Source organism: Homalodisca vitripennis, chromosome 5, assembly GCF_021130785.1.
Source record: "Homalodisca vitripennis isolate AUS2020 chromosome 5, UT_GWSS_2.1, whole genome shotgun sequence".
In the NCBI taxonomy this organism is placed as follows: Eukaryota; Metazoa; Arthropoda; class Insecta; order Hemiptera; family Cicadellidae; genus Homalodisca; species Homalodisca vitripennis.
Window position 1 is genome coordinate 167140197 of NC_060211.1, and position 9850 is coordinate 167150046.

Consider the following 9850-nt stretch of genomic DNA (forward strand, 5'->3'; position numbering starts at 1 on the left):
GTTTATATGTGTTCATTCAAAATTCAAAGTAGTAGGTCGAGCCAGATCGTAGGACCTCTTCTGCTGCAGTATATATCAATAAATTGTTATCTTTGTTGATTTAGTCTGTTATTGTTATCATTGTTATTGTTATTGTGGTCGTTGTTGCATTATTATTTTGTATTACTTGTTATATTATTACTTATTATTGCACTATTGTTATTGCTACCACTTTTGTTATGTTTCACATTCTTTTGGTTATATCTGTGTTATGCCTGTTTATTTATTATGTCATAGGCATGGTTAGTTGTTGAATTTGATTTTTCATACCGTACCTACTGTTTTTATGAGCATTTGCTATTGTTATTCATCTTAAGTAATGTAATTTACAAAATGGTTATACCGTGGGAATTTAAATAAATAAAATAACTAAACGTTTCACAGCACCATATCCAGAATATAAAACAAGAACTTTATAACATTGCAACATGATTGTTCTGTTACAACAATTAGGATCAAAAAGCTTTCTCTCTTTATGCTCTATTACGTCTTATAATGAATGATTTTCGCTGTTTTTACTGATATGTGTGCATCTATATACACAGTCGGTTGTTGGAGCGTTAAAGAAACATTCCTACAAGTATCTAGACAACGGTGCGTGGCTTTAACTGTCTATTTACAGTAAAAGGTGTTGGTTGTGAGGGAGAGGTATATGTGAATGTTTGTGTGAATGTATAGTTTACAATAATTTTGCCTATTGTTAATGGTTGTTCATGCAATTGTTAATGGGGGGGGGGGAATTATTGAACCCCTTCAGTCACAGCGAATGATCTTAAAAATTAAAAAAAGTAATGGGAGTATCCGAAGGCTTTCTTTTGGAAATTTTAAACCTATTTTATTGTGAGTATATATTTTATAAAGTATTCTGGCTGGTGGAACTATAGGTATTATCTTGTAATTTTTCGTATACATTTTACTAAGCATGTTGCTATTATTTGTAAATATTCGATGCATATGTATATATTAATAACGGGTATAATTATGTTATTATCTTCTTACAGTTACTAAAAAGCAGTTACAGTACTTATGGCGTAGTGATGTCATTCAGGTACTTGAAGATTACTTATTTCTGTGGCGGTTAGCCGTTCCAGTGCTGTTATGAAAATAGAGTAAAAAAATCAAGTCTATTCATATTAGAACCGTCCCGGGATATAAATCATTGGAAATGTTTTATTCTCAAAATGGCATTCCCTTAAATCTTACAGGTAGTTTTAGAAGTTGACAAATTCATATAATTCTTTCCTCCACCCATCACACGCTATTTTGCCATTACGAGCGTGGATAATTCTTTATAACTACTGTATGACTTCAGTTTTTTACTGTTAAATATATTACAAGGTGGACGTTTTTAATTACATTTGAGATCAATACTGGTGTCTGAAGGACAAAATAACAACAACAAAAACATAGTAATTCAAAATATGAAATTAATTTAACACAATATTCCTCTGTTCCTATCTACAATCTATTATTGAGGTAAAACCGTTTAAATTTAGCTTTTACAATCTGGTACGTATTGATATGATTTCCCGTGCCAGATCATCCAAAGTGATCTGAAGTGAGAAAAGTGCGTCTTGTTAGACATGCACCTTGCCATCATTGCGGGCTTCGACTCGCACGCATGGCAGAAAAAGATTCCTAAATTCAGCCTACAATCACGTAAATTATTTTAAAGGTTAAATTTAACCTTTTCTATCGTTGATTTCTACCAATCTATATCATTTGACGCGTAGCAACAAATAATAGACAGAGACGCCTAATTAGTACCTAAGCTTTCATTCCATATGTTTAACTAATATTTAAAATTAGATCAATTATTTGTCTTTCGTAATATGTAATCGAATCAAATGTTATTAAAAACATAGTAATATTTTCAATAGTATAAAAATTGAAGTTTATACAGTAATTATTGCGAATTATTAAAGAATGCGTCGCAGGAGACAAATAACTCTGAATAATCACTAACCGATTACTCCAGTACATTGCTTCCTTGGCATTAAACACAGTTTTTGTTTGGGATATTTTAGATTGTGAAAAGTTTGCATTGGCTAAACTGTTCCCTTGGGACTCCACTCCAGAACTGACGTTACATTACGTGCTGAGTGCTATCTGCGGTGTTAGTGCTGTCTGGCGTATGGTGGCTGTTGCTATTAAGGAGTGTAAACAAATTGTCACTGTTAGTCAACTACAACTTGTATAACCTCAATTTGTATATCGAAAATGTCAAGTAACAATTTTGATATCATGGACGAAGAGTAAGTTTGTATTATGGTATCAATAAAATTAACCGCCGTAGTGACTGGCTATATAACTCGGAATAATCATTAACAAGTTAATTCAGTAAATGGCTTCCTTAACATCGTATATCAATTTTTGCTTGGAATATTAATGCTTGGATTGTAAGAAGTTTGCATTGGCAAAACGGTTTCCTCGGGACTCTATTCCAGTATTTACGACGAAACTCCTTAATACGGACTGCTGGGTTAGTGCTGTCTGCTGGTATTAAAGAGTATGGACATGTCAGTTAGTTAACTTCAACTTCCATAACCTCAATTTGTGTACTGGAAATGTCAGTAACAATTTTGATGTTATTTATGAATATTTGTTAATAGTATCAATAAAATTAAACGCCATAGTGATTGGCTACTCTATTATTTCTTCTAAATAAAACTATTTATGGTGTTAGCGAGTTACTAATGAAATGTAATTAACAATGTACTATAACTGTTCTGCAAACAACTAAAGCTTCATTCACATGGTTACACGTTATCTGTGTTTGTCAGTGTTGTCTGATAAAGAAAACTGTTATCTGAACTTGCCGTGGTATGCGGCCAGTAGTGCTGACTCAGTCAGTACTGCAACAAGCGCTTCGTGTAGTTGGGATTTGTACATAAAAATCCACTAACCTCATACTGGTCAGTTCTACGAGTAATAATCCAAATTATATGTGTTTCTAAATGAGTTGTTGGGTAATAATAATAATAACAATTTTTATTGATATTACGACATTAAGGGGTGTAACCAATTTTAATAATAAATCAATTTCAATTTACAGGTGTATTCAACTAACTTCTTAATTTATAAAATACTAGCGGGCCCGGCGCGCTTTGCTGCGCATTTCAATAATTTTTTGCAAAAGTTGCCCGCGGCTTCGCACGCAATTTCCCGTTGAAAACAGTACACTATATTCACTTATTCTTTTTCTATCACATTCTAAACATTGCTGAGATAATTGATAGTCGTTCCATCGTGAGCCTCTTGGGCGTATTATGAAGGTATGTACCATATTCCTGCCTCTATCTAGCTGTTACCCACGGCTTCGCACGCAAATCTTAAGAACCGAAGTCCTTATATTACTTAGTAAATTTTTTTTTTACTATAATAAATTTTAGATTAAATTAGTTATATCTCCGATGCCACGATTGAGCTTGCTTTGTTGTCTCGATCGAGAGAATATGTACACACGGAGTTTTGAGAACCATACTTCTGTCAAAAAAAACAACTAAGGTTGATTTTATAACATTCTTTATATTTGTAGCCAACGTAAGATAGTAATTATGATATCTGCATTACTCTTCTGATCAAGCATGAGCATGGTTTATATTAAATAAATATTGCAATTAAAGGTGAATTTTTACGTCAAATTTGAATTGTATTATCTGGATAGTAAAGTCTATGTTTAACAGTGATTGCAAAAACAGTTTAAACAAAATTTGTCGTTTCTCTTAAGCTTACTCTATGCTTTAAAACTATAAGTGTAATATATGTTTACAAAGAACAGCTGATTAAAAATTTGAAAAGACGTTAACATATGTTTGCTGCAATGCATTTCTTATGGGTATTTCTGTAACCAGTGGGGCGGAATCCTGAATCGGGAAAGGGATGGGCATAGCTTATAAACCTTCTCCGTGGAAAAAATACATATACGTACAAATTTTCATCATGATCGGTCCAATAGTTCACGATTCCATAAAGGACAAACATACAAACATTCATTTTTATATATATAGATAATTAATTATAATCCTGGGAGCATCCAAATAATCTAAATTTTACCAAATTTAAATCTTAAATTTTTAATTTAGTTATTTATCCTATTATGTTCAATTTAAATTCTTTCAATGCACTGTGTCGAATGTCCTGGACAACAAACATTGTGTTAGTTTCCTTTTAAATAAATTGCCATTGGTTTCTAATTAAAAGTATTCTGGGGGTTTTCTGTATAATCTGGTTCCTGCTTGTGACGGAAGATTTCTAAATAATGTAGTCTTGTTGAGATCGAGAAATTTGATTATATTGTGTGTTGGGTTCATAGTAACCCCCCCCCCCCTCCAAATTATTTACATTTACATTTTGAATATAATATTATATTATAATATAATATTGCTAGCGTAACATTCTCAAGAATTGAAACAGTATTTTAAAGAGTAAGAATATGTATTCGTTGTATTGTTTGAAACTACGATATTTATGTGAGATTTGAGGTAATAAGCCACTCTCAAATTTTGATCTTTTGATTGGTGCTAAGCTAAGTCAAATGTTTTCGTTACACTGTGAGGCAGGTCTTGGCAGTACGCAATAGTGTTGTGGCTTGCACTAATGACGGGCATATTTTGTATAGATAAACAGGTATTTATATTCTATTTGTCTACAGCATTTATATATTTCGTTCAGGCTGCAGTTGGGCTCTGAAACGATCCGCCGCTGCCGCCGCGGTTTGGTTACTATGGGAAGGAGAAAAGTCACTCTAGAGTCGAGCGCCACGCCCGTTCTTCGCACTGCTGTGTGTTTCTGTTTATACCAATGATCGATTATGTATTGGCTGAACCTCTGGTCCACATTGCTAATTGTTTTGTATTTGTAACTGGAAAATTTCCATCAAGTTTGAAACCATCAATGGTGAGACCTGCTATTAAAAACAATGGACATCCTAATGAAATTAACAATTACCGCCCCATTTCAGTACTATCAACATTTTGAAAAATCCTATAAAACCTAGTGCCTACTAGACTCTCATAATTATTTGTCTCTTAAAGGTGTTTTGTATGAAAATCAATTTGGCTTTCGTCAAGGAATGTCTACTGTCAATGCGCTTTGTAGTCTCGCACTCATTGGATAACAAGAACAACCATGTTTTGGGTTTATTCTTGGATCTTACCCTTCGATGTCGTGAATCCGTATTGATTTATTACTTGTATATACCACATCGTATATACATGTGTTTTGATGATTGTCCATGCATTTTATGTTTTTTTGACAGTAGTAAATGAATTGAGAATTGAGAAAAATGCAGCTATTGTTTATACTGTGCCGAGCTATTCATGCGGATACTGTTGTTTATTAATTATTAAATCTGTATATAGTGTCAAGGAATAAATTTATTTTAAAGTAGTTATTTATTATAGTTGATCGACATGGAAACGGTTTTAAGAAACCAATTAAACTACAACATGTTAATTTTTCAAACATTGTTTACAGTCAAATAAATTATTTGTACACTTTGAAAATAAAACCTTTGCATTAGGATTTATAAGCAATATCAATGCGATTAACATGGTTCATAGTAGATTATTAGAATATCTTAAGTTTAGTCATATTTTAACTCACACGTTTTCTCAGGACCACCTGGAATTATTTTCATGTATTAGGTAGAACAGAATAACCCCAATGTAAAGCAACTTCAATGGGCCCTCAAAAAATATGTTTATAAATAGTGTACGTGCTTCTATAGCTGTTTTGCTTGGAGTTTGATAACAATCACCTAACCGCTTTAATAACTTTCTATGAACCCGTGCACTAATTAATAGTGATGAAATATAATGCAAATATTACAGAGAACTATACTGTATAACATCTGTGGGTATGTTATCAGAAATATTCAAATAAAATTGATTGTGAAGAATGTAAAAAGGTTCTACTATTACAGAAGAGCAATCTCACAGGTTTTACATATCGCATTTTCACCGAACAACTTAGGATATCTAAGGATTAATGAATGAAATTAGTTCTATATTTGTGTAAACTGTTTATTACAAACATTTTCCGTATCAGCTATAACTTTAATACTAACCATCTTATTTTATTAGCATATCCGAATTTTAGTGGACAAATATTTAATAAACATCAGCACAACAGTTACTTGTAAAAGATATAAATACACTTTATCAAGTTCATAGATAGATAATTTGTAAAGTTGTGTGCTACTCATATGCCAGGGAGAAAACTACATTAGTCATCTCGTCAAAATTAGGACTAAAACAGAAATTTAATTGTTCAGCAACCTGTGAACGAGATTTTTAAAACGTTCTGAAAAATTAACTAGAACTAATAGGTTTGTGAAAACTAATAATACATTATTATGATTATGTAAGTTTTGTCTATTTTCATCTTAATTATGAAGATCTGGATAATACAATAATTCATATTGTGTTTAGTTTTGTTAACATGTGAATTAATATTAAGTACTTTTGAACTGATTCATTATGACAAGTAATGTATAAATAAAATACATAATACTTTTTTGAACTGTTCCCATACAAACTGGAATTTATTACCTAAATTCCATTCCTCGTGGTTCTTATATCATTCTTATATTGGTGTATTATAATGATAATAACATGACAAATAGATATAAGAAGCTTCCGCCGAACTGAGAACAGAGTCTAGCGTCAGTGCCGCACCAGTTTTCCGCATTTTTAATCGCTTATAAATGGTGCGAAATGACTACATATCCAGAAAGACTTCAAATTTTAAAAGTATTAATAGGCATGTTCCTCGCTTACTACATTTGTATGCACATTTTGTATGTTTTCAATCGTGTTTAAAATAGATTATCAGTTTTAATTCACCTAGATTAATAAGAATAAATATGTTATTGTTAAAAAAAAACTACATGGTCATAAGCACCAACCCTTTTAAGTTCAAGAGTATAAAACAAATTTTTCTGTCCAATCATAAATGCATCAGCACTCGTTGATTGAATGCATGTTTTTGTAAAACAGTGGGACTCATTCGACTTTCCCACCTCAGTAACCCGCCAATTCTTTTGGTAGAAACAGATCATTTGTAATTCAGATTTGATCATCCAATCCAAGGAATATTTAACATCAATGGTCTAAAGTTACGGTACAGTTTTCCAAAGCTGGCTTTGGAAGTACAGTTGAAAAATAAATGGAAAGTTATGGATAGGGTAGTTTACATTAATTTTCGTTTCATCTTGTTATGTTTACCCAGTACCAGTGATTAAGAGCTGGTCTGAACGATCAAAGAGTCGTTATTTCAGATTAAACCCCATGCATTGGCTAATAATGATATTATACGTTTCAATATAGGATGACGACAGCGACAACCAACATTCAGATAACGCGAGGTTGAAATAGAACGAAATGTCACTCCGCCAAAAATTACACAGTAGTTCCACTCTTAATGTTTCAACAATGTTTATTACTTTTCTGCATACCATAAAGCTCTGTATAAGTTTGATCAGGAAACTGGTACAATGATTTAATAATATAGAAATAATAATTTGACATTCCTGCGAGTAGTTTCTTTCATATTTACCAATATTATTTTGCAACTCAGTTTTACTGTACACTAATAGAACAAAAAATACACTTTGTACAATACTCGTATTCGTATATACTGTTTTTGTGGAGATAATTTGGCAGCGTCGTATTTTGTGACATCGTGCATCTAGAAAACAAGTTATAATCAATATTTCATGCTATAATGTTCCCGGTTAACAGTTTTTTTCAATAATGTTGCACTAATTATTTCTTTTTTATAACAATGTTCCCCAGCAAGGCTTTTTAGTTGTCTTTGCAAAAATACAACTCTTTTCATCTAACACAAACGTGACTAATATGATCGGACCAAGTAAGTTTGCGTCTCAAAATAATCCCTAATAGTTTTCGAAAAATATGCATTGGCTAGATTGTAACGTAAATAATTTTGTTTCTTCACTCATTCACAGCAAGTTGATTAGAACGAAATCAGAACTTGGACTAAGTCCTCGTCAAATAAAACTTCATAATTTACTTTTATTGATATTATAGACAAACAATGAAAAAGATTGAATTGTAACAGTTCATGACATTATTAATAGTCATGATAACTGTTTTGGAGAAAATAAAAATGGACCAAATCTGGGATAATTTAAATTATTAACATGTTTTAAAGTGCATTAAGTAGATATAAATACATTTATTTTGGAAAATATTACTCACCACATAATTTACGACACAAATCAGACTCACTATATAGAGTTGTTTCTCACTTCAGCATTGACGTCAAAGCCTCCATTGGTGGATAATATTTTCCGTAGTATGTTTATTTTGATTTAATTAATCACTTTTAAAACGTCTTATTAATTTAAGCTATCCAGATTTAGTTCCTTGTTATTTTATTTTACTCCAAAAACTGATGTTATGACTTCATTAAATGCTATTTGTTCTGTGGTTTTATTAAGATACAGTAGCCACTGTTCATAATGTTTTATTTATATGAAAAATAGTAATTTCAAAAGGGAAAAATAAAAGACTATATAGCACAATTGAACTGTAAATAACAATTTTAATTAATTTTTAAAGCTGATTTGAATTTAAATTGAAATTGAATTTCCTAATAGAAACCTTTTTACTAATGGGTTAAGCGGAATGCCAATTTTTTTCATCTCGTTTGTAGTATCTTACCCAAATAAGTTAATTTCAAGAGTTTTAACGTTTAAAATGGTTCGATTTTGCTTCATAGAACAGTGTTGAATTAATTTAAAAAATTGCCGTTAACATTAAATATTTAAAATAATAACTGTTTTCTGAAATTTCAATAACATAATAATAATACTTAATTGTTTAAAATAAAAAAAACCTGACAATGGAAGTTTTTATTCCAATGTATTTTGGTTAAAAGTTTTTTATCACCAATAGGAATTCAAATCATAAGAATGAACCATTTTATCATACTGAACGCTGTTTTTTTTGAGAACGAAGAATTGCTCTTAATGCAGTCTGGGTTTTAGTAAGTTTAATTAGTGTTGGCGTTGAAGCAAAAGCTGCACATGGATTGTCGTCTTGAGATCTGTGGACAAATATTAACTCTAGTTCCGTAAGACGTTCCTGACTACAAAGACCAACGTCAACTTTAAATTGGACAATGTTATCTCTGCTGTAGCCGTTAATACAGTTAATGCCAGAGATAAAAAATTGTATCCATGACCAACAAGACAAGTCTTGTTCTTCTTGTCCGAAAACCCCAGAGATGCACTTTGATTTTGCCGTCAGAAGAGGGTTGTCGACTTAGGAATGGATGATGGATCTCAAGGGGTAGATCTTCATCCGACAAGATAGAGACGTTAGAGTAGGATTAAACTTTCAAAAGTAGAATGATATTGCACGAATAGATGAACACAACAAAGTTAAAAAGGAAATATTTAGTACAATAAATATGTATTACTCACTACTTCGTTTCTTCGTCTCGCCGAGTTAGTTTGTCATCTCTGATTATAGAACTTGAAATTATTAAACGACATCTCGTGCCCATTCACACTCAAAATGGTCAATTACTAAATTTCATTAAACCGTTAAAAATAGCAGTACAGTGTGAGGCTTGTGATAATAAACAGGTAGATAATACACAGATTATAAACAGGTGATAATAAAAAATAGGTGAAGGTTCTTGGGTACACCATGATAAGATGTCATTTTTGGTGTATAAGAAACCCTTCTGTGTTTTAAACAATGACTAACATATGGACTGTTGAAGTAAACATATCTATCCCATATCCCAATTTTCAATCCAGACTTCAAGTTGTTAT